Raw genomic sequence first — 7,984 nt, 5'->3', positions numbered from 1 at the left:
GAGAAGCCATCGTGAAGAACTAGTGGTAGTCCTAGCTTGCCACACAGCCTGGCCTTTCAGCATCTTTTTTACATCCCTAGAATCACCTTGACCTCTTAGCAGCTCTAAGCAAGTAATAGGTAATCTGGTTTGTAGAAACAGTGAACATTGTGTTTCAAGTTGCTAACGGCCAGGCTTAAGGCAGGTCCAAAACTGACCAGCAACAGTCACAAATGCTTGCTTCGCCTCTAGATCGCAGAAAGCAAGTTTGTTTGTTTAAATCAGAGCTGGGGAATGGTTTCAGAAAATTTGCCATCTTGATTATAAACGAATTCCGAGTGTCTGTGTCCATGGTGCTCAGCACACGAAACAGGAGCAACTGAGAGACCCAGTGGACTCAGCCATCTCTCTCTCTTAAGGCCTCTGCTCCATCCTCACTTGGCATCTCGTGCATAAGTCAAGAGTAAAGAATAGGAATGGACACCTCCTCATACCCAACCAAAGCTGTTGGTACCCAGAGTGACGGAGCAGAGATGACATGAAACTGAGGTGCAAGAGCATATGAAACCCCGGCCAAGAGGAGTCCTCTCCAGCTCTTTGACAGAAGGGCCACTTTGTCTAGAATCAGGCCTGTGAAAGGAATTTTCCGTGATGAGAACTATTTGAATCCCAGGCCTTTCTTATAGGCATGTCTGTGTTTTAGAGCCAGATTTGTCTCCTGGGAAGGGAAGGGGCCAATGCTAGCCCCCAGGTGTTCTCTAATCTGACTTTACAGACACTGCAGAGAGAACCACGGACTATTAGTCTTGCCACGTTCCCCTATAGGCACTTGACTGTGTTGACTCTTTGTACTTCTGGCCAACTTTGAGCCACCTTGGGAGTCTTGTAAGAGAAGAAATTTTACACAAACTCTGCAGACCAACTCTGAAATAACTTAAAGGCAATAATGAAAGGAGTACAGACTCCTCCTGAGGCTGCAGGCTGAGTACACCCCACCTTCTTGCAACACAGATGACCTATCTACTGAGTAGCCCCAAATCTGAGCAGTAAATGGGAAGGGATGTGCTTCAGACTCTCCAGCAGTAGGAATACATGGGTATCTGAGAGAAATCTAAGTCAACAGTTCCTTATCTGGGGACTTGGACCCCTAAGAACTCACCGAATGGGTTCCATGGAATTTATGCAGTATTTTGAGTTTAAATGTGTTTTCCTGGGGGAAAACTCCCCAAAAGAGCATGTGTCTTTTAAAAAGGTAATACTCACTTTATGGATGGCTCTAGAAGGTCCCCCCAGTGTCACTGCCATCCATACTCATTCCTGCCAGGGCCTGGCTTCAGGGGGGTAATGGGTCACAGCTGTCTGTGACCTTGTGCCATTTTGAGACACCAATGATGGAAAAATGTATTGAGCCCTTAATGAGCTTCAGTCCCGAGTGTCTTTTGCTGTTTTTAGTAAGTTCCTATGTATGGAATGATAAACTGTGCCCTAGAACAGAGAAACTTGCTTGAAAAAGATTCTGGCCCAGTGGAAAATTCTGGATATGTTCATTATCCATAAACAATAGTATGATTTTACTGATTTTTTAGAGTGCTCATTGACTATATGCATAAGAACTAATGAATTGTTAATGTATTCTTTACTGATGCTTAATGGAACTTAATTATGATGCATTCATGTTACTAAGACATCATTTCTGAGTACAAAAAGCAGCAGCATGTTTTCATTGCTGGTACTGGTGAAGATTTATGTATTATTCCATAGACTAGTCACCACTTAATAGAACTATCCCATTTCAGAGTTGACACTGCTCCAACGTGAGCAGCTGGGATGTCTCCACAGGCCAAGAGCCCTACTCAGTTGCCAGACGGCTCCTTACCTTGATGTTTTTCTTGCTGGTAAACCAGAGGCTGCTGGCTAATCAGAAAGAAGGCCGATGCCAGCAATACCTACTTACTGTTGTTATTCCAAAAAGAAATTTGTGGCTCTTAAAATTTAGGCACACTAGGCAGAAATAATTTTGGGGAGAAACCCAAAGGGAAGGTTTGGAAAGAACAGATGACATCAGGGTTGAGTCACAAACGAATGACTCATGAAGTCAGGCCTGTCACCTTCGCCAGGAGGGACTGGCCCGTCTTCTGCACCAAAACCTTCAAGCTATTGTAGATTTCAGGGACTCTTCAGGTTTCTCTTGATCCTGAACACAGATAAAAGGTACTCAGGAACCCCCTGTACTTTATCTGACTTTGCTTTTCCGCTTGAGAATAAATGTTCCTTATTCTGTTGACTGACTCAGGTTGCAGCATCTTCTAAAAATGACACAGTGGAGAGGAGACCTGAAGGGCTGATGCTAGGAGGCTCCAATACCCAGAAGGGCTGTTCTGCCACTATTATTCAGCACAGCAAGGGGCTTTTCCTTAGCCTTAATTGTAAAGTGGAGAACAGGAGTAGGTGGAGAAAAAGAATATTATATGAAGCCTGAGAGTGGTGGCTGTCTGGGATGTCAGCTGCTCAGATGAGACACTCAGTCTCTGCTTTATCCATATCTCATAGGCAGAGGTGCTGGGGTGGCAGATCTCTTATGTAGCCCTATAGCCAGCTTCTTCCAGAAGAAGGAGGGTCAGAGAGGGGGGACTATTTAAATAGAACTCTCCTGAAAGTACTAGTACACATTTTGTGAGTCTTTACAACTGTTACATCCTCATCCATAGGCTTCCCATATTGTTGGAATTCTGCAGTTGGAGAAATGCCAAATAGTCTTAAGTTAGCTTAGACCCTGGTCTAGATCACCATTGACATCTGGGTCTACACTGGTCCCTAACAGTGTTCCTGCTTCTACTTGGATTTTCCTCCAGTTCATTTGTCACACAGCAGCCAGGGTAATGTTTGTAACGTTTGAGTCTGATTATCCCACTCTCCTCCTTAAGTCCTCCAACCCTTACTTTCCATTTTCCTTAAGTGCAAACTGGGTAACATGTTTTGTGTGTGTGTGTGTGTATATATCCCTAATACTTTATGTACTAGGCATTCCTCACTTGCTTTACTTCCCCCTGTACTCGACCGCAATTCCATCCTCACCGAAATTTCCTTTTGTGCTGGGATATGCCTTGGTGAAGTCAGTGATCCTGTGCATTTCCCTCGCCAATTTCTCATTTTGAGGCCATTATTTCCTCCCCTAGCCAGCCCACTTTGAAGCAAGAACAAAAATTCACAGAACTGTCGGCACTTATGGATGAGGCTAAGAATAACTCAGGCTGCGGGCACTCAGGGAGCAGAGTGGAAGATCAGAGGATAATTTCTTCACGCCACCCCAGGGTGTCACCTGCGGCCAACCTCCTGTTCAACAGTGCTGAAAGCCCCTCGCCCTCGACAGAGCACAGGAGAGCTGGGCACCCAGTGTGGGGAGAGGAGCCTGGACGGAGAACCTCTCCCCTCTGCCAAGTGACCAGGCACACCAACTGCTGTAGTTACTCCTCTGCTTGGAACTCTTCTCCCAGTTCTTCCCTCCTTCGGTCTCACTCCTGCTAGTCCTCCTCTTTCAATAGTAAAAACCGCTTCTTCAGGGTGCCTCAGTGCCCTGTCCTGATCTCTAGGGTGCCCTGTACTGGTGTCTGTACTTCCCTTACTGACATTACTGTCAGGCAACATTCTACATAAGGACTTGCCTCGTGGTCCAGTGGTTAAGAATCTGCCTGGCAATGCAGGGAACACAGGTTCGATCCCTGCTCTGGGAAGATCCCACATGGTGCAGAGCAACTAAGCAGATGCACCACAAGTACTGAAGCCCGCACGCCCTAGGGCCTGTGCTTCACCACAAGAGAAGCCACTGCAATGAGAAGCCCACGCACTGCGACTAGAGTAGCCTCGCTGGGGCACAACTACAGAAAGCCCGCACAAAGCAATGACGACCCAGAGCAGTTAAGTAACTCATTAAAAAAATAAAGGTTTTCAGAGGCCTTCCCTGCTGGTCCAGTGGCTAAGACTCCACTCTCCCAATGCAAGGGGCCCAGGTTTGGTCCCTGGTTGGGGAACTAGATCCCAAACGCCACAATTAAAGGGTTCGCATGCTGCAACCAAAGATCCTGCATACTCCAACTGAAAGACTTCACATGCTGCAATGAAGACTGAAGATCCTGAGTGCTGCAACTGAAACCTGTCAAATAATTTTTTTTTTTAAATGTCTACATAGGGACATCTTTGGCGGTCCAGTGGTTAACACTTCTCCCTCCAGGGCAGGAGGTGCACAGTTGATCCCTGTCAGGGGAGCTAAGATCCAACATGCCACAAAAAAACAAAACATAAAGCAGGAGCAATATGGTAACAAATTCAGTAAAGACTTTACTAAAAACAATTCTACATAGATTATTTACTCCTGACAACAGATACATTAGGATTCCTATTCTACAGATCAGGACATAGGCACAGAGTTTAGTCACATGCCCTATAACACACAGGTCAGAAGTAGCAAGACCTGGGCAGTCTGCTCCAGGGCCCACATCCTTAACCACTGGACTGCACCTGCATCATACACAAATATGCACCTTTGGGACCACTTGTTTAGCACCTGTGTTCCCTTGAGATGAAGCTGAGTAAGGGGGAGAGGTGGGTAAAATCAGTCATCGCTGAACTTCTAGCTGTCAGCAGGAATGTTGCTGCTGTTAATGTGTGTTAATAGTGGAATATATTTTACATATTTTCTTTAAAAAAATTATTCCCACTTTTTCATACAATTAAAAAAAACTGTTTGATATTTATAAATTAGTCATCAGACCTTTGTAGGAAAAATACAAACTTGGTCTGGCTCCTGCCACTATTCCTAAATTATTTTCTGAATCTTACAGTGTTCCACTTCCCCTTCCCCACCAGTACATACAGGCATCACAAGGGAGGAGGAGCAGTAAACTCCAAGAACAGAGCCACCATCCTGTCGTGCCTGACACAGAGTCAGACCATGGAGCTTTCTCCTAATGAACAATGTAGCCTCTAAGCAGTAACTCCACTAACAGTGAGGGTGCTGGGTGTTAGACCAGCCACTTGGGAAGACGATATGTGCATGATGTGTGCATGCCCTTAACCACTTGTTGTGATGAGTGTTAAGAGCCGAGAAAACATTCTTAGCCCTCCACTTTTTAAAGTAAATTTACTACTACCTGTACTTCTTATATTTTATTTTCTCATTACACTGTTTTATTTTTAATTGACGTATACACAGACTATAATGCACAAATATTAGGTGTATGACTCTACTGAGTTTTGACAATTATATACATATGTTTAACCACCAATTAAGATAAAAACATTATTTAAAAAAATTTCTTCCTTGTTATCTAATGGGGGTGCAGCTGCTAACAAAATCAGTACTCACAAATGGTAGATAGAAAAGGTGCCTTTTATCAGAATGCCAGCAATGTGGGGAGATAGTGGATTCAGTGTCCCCAAAAAATTATCTCTGAAGATTCAGCTTGGCAATGAAACTTTTAAAGGGAAGTAACACCAGTTAATCACTGAGACATGGGGGGTCAGAGCTGTTGCCATTCCCCACTGTGTGCAGGCTCCTCAACTTTTTTAAAAAATACAAGAATCTTGTGGTTCCAGCTACTCTTATCAGGTAAAGATTCTTTTGCATTTCTTTTCTTTTTTTAAAATTTATTCCTCTGGCTGTGCCGGGTCTTAGTTGTGGTACATGGGATCTAGGTCCCTGGCCACAGAAACTGCTCTCTCACATTGGAAGAGTGGTTTTAACCACTGGCCCACCAAGGAAGTCTCAACTTCTTTTCTTCTTCTAGCTGTAATCCTGTTCACACACTGATCACACAGTTTGGAGATTACTGAAGGGGAAGCTAGGGAAGAGATCTAGTCACCAGTTACTTACTTATTCCTCACTTCTACTTCTTTGATCTATAGAAAGAACCAAGTTAGGCAAGGTATTGTTTGATTAGAAGATTTCAAAGGTGTGCTTGGCCTGGAGATGAGTAGAGCCTGGGGATGCCTGGTTTAAAAGTTAAAGTATAGCTGTACTAAAGTGACAAGAGAAGAGGCTTCCTGCTGCGGCGGGCTTCCTGCAAAGAGCTGCTTACACTGAATCTCATATAAATGGATTATACATTTATGCATCTTGTGCCTGGCATCTTTCTTTCAACATAAGGTCTGTAAGATTCTCCTGTTTCATCATGTGTATCAGTAGGCTGTTCTGTTTTATTGCTGAGATGTATTCTATTTAATAAATATACTGAAATTTATTTATCCATCATCCTGTGATGAACATTTGAGTTGTTTCCAGCTTGGGGTTATTATGAGTAAATCTCCAATGAATATCTGTGTGCAAGTCTTTATGTTTCATTTCTCTTGGATAGTAACTAGAACTTCTGGATCACAGAGTAAGCATAGATTTAACTTCTTGAGAAACTGGAGAACAGTTATGTAAAACCACTGCACCATTTTATATTCTCTTGAGAGGCTTGTGAGAGCTCCAGTTGCTCCTGACAGTTTCCTTGCTTGACCAACATTTAGTCAGGCTCCTGAACCTTCTCCTAGGCCCATCTGTGCACTTCTTTGTAAGATTCAGTTTTAGCGAGAACCACCCATCCTTGATATCTCATCACCCTCAATCTCTGGACAGGTTCTTCATTCTCCACCATCTCCCAGGTGATGTCTGATCACGCTGGCCTGTCTTCAGCAAGAATCCCATTAAATTGGCTTAACAAAAATTCTCCTTACCCCTGATGTTTCATTTTAGTAATTTTCCATCCACCCCCCTGCTCCTTGACTATGAATTTCCACTTGCCCATGCTATATTTGGAATTGAGCCCAATATTTCTCCTCTGCTGAAAATTCCATTGCAGTCATCCTTATGCTTATGGCAATGGTCCTGAATAAAGTTTGCCTTATCATCATTAACAAGCGTCACGGAATATTTTTTTTCTTTAACACTCCGCAACTTTACCAACACATAGTGGGTCAATCTTTAATTTTAGTCATTGTAGCCAGTGTGCAGTTGTATCTCACTGTGACTTTGATTTGCTTTTCCTTAATAACTAAAGATTTCTTGTGCTTAGTATTTATTCCCTTATAAACCGGTCAGATCGTTCACACATTTTGACATAAATATTGCAATGATTAGAAATGTGCTCTAGAGTAATATATTTTGAACTAAAATTTTTGTTAGTCTATTCAGTCATACATTAAAAACTAATGAGAATCTACCATGCGTCATACACTTTTCTAGGCTCATTAATCAGCGGAGATTAAGACAGATAAAATCTTTGCTGTTGTCTGAAGAGTTAGTATTTTAATGGGGAGAGACAAAAAGTAAATTAGAAGCAAACAAATTAAGATAATTTTGATGGTATAGAAATGCTCCTTGAAGTGTTATCAACTAATAATAAAACATGCAAAACAACTTATATCCCTAAGGAGGAGAACGGGGACTTAGGTAATTTACCTCATATGAGATTGACAGACTATAATAACATTAAGTGGGTAGTTGTGACGTTTAAAAATTCTTAGCCGTATAAAAAGTCAAATTTAAAACTGTACATGTACTTTGTTTAGGACTATATAAAACACCTGTGTTTATGGACAGAATCTAGAAGGACCCAGAAGAAAAAGCAAATGCTGTTTGCGTGTTTTTTGTTCGCTTGCTTTGTGGTGGAATTACGGGGGCTGAAGGGCTTTCGGTGTCGCGCCGGGTTTTGCTGTCTTGCATGTCACCTCGTTCGTAACAGCAGAAACTGGCACCACACAGTTTTCTTCTGGGACTTTCCTTTGTGCAAAGCCTTACAGCTCAGAGAGGCACACACTACAGGATGTGACAAACTTAAAAATAGACTGAGGTTTCTGCAATGTGACGTGAGACAGAAAAGTGAGGGCGTGGAGTTTCACTCCACAGAACTTACGGATTTTAAGGCACGACGAGGCCGCTCCTGAGGCAGTCAGCGGAAAAGACGAGGAGGCGCAAGAGGGGCGGGGCAAAGCCCGCGGCGCGGAGTGGTGACGTAAGGGAACTGAC

General features: G+C 43.2%; 1 protein-coding gene across 8 annotated transcripts in view; it reads right to left on the bottom strand.

Annotated features, from left to right (window-relative positions):
- AARS1 (alanyl-tRNA synthetase 1) overlaps positions 1 to 7,972 on the bottom strand; it is a 59,419-nt gene extending 51,447 nt beyond the window's left edge. For 4 of the 8 annotated variants that reach the window (XM_086349816.1, XM_086349811.1, XM_086349822.1 and 1 more), the window contains exon 1: positions 7,872 to 7,972. The gene's annotated coding sequence lies outside the window, so the exon portion shown is untranslated. The remainder of the gene's footprint in view (positions 1 to 7,871) is intronic. The other 4 variants (XM_086349818.1, XM_086349813.1, XM_086349823.1 and 1 more) reach the window with 3 other exon arrangements.
- Positions 7,973 to 7,984: the final 12 nt, after the last annotated feature.

Source organism: Bos grunniens, chromosome 18 (genome assembly GCF_055505025.1).
Source record: "Bos grunniens cultivar Pamir isolate PY7600 chromosome 18, Bosgru_T2T1.0, whole genome shotgun sequence".
Lineage (NCBI taxonomy): Eukaryota > Metazoa > Chordata > Mammalia > Artiodactyla > Bovidae > Bos > Bos grunniens.
The sequence above is the reverse complement of the archived record's forward strand: the minus strand, read 5'-3'. Positions and strand labels throughout refer to the sequence as shown.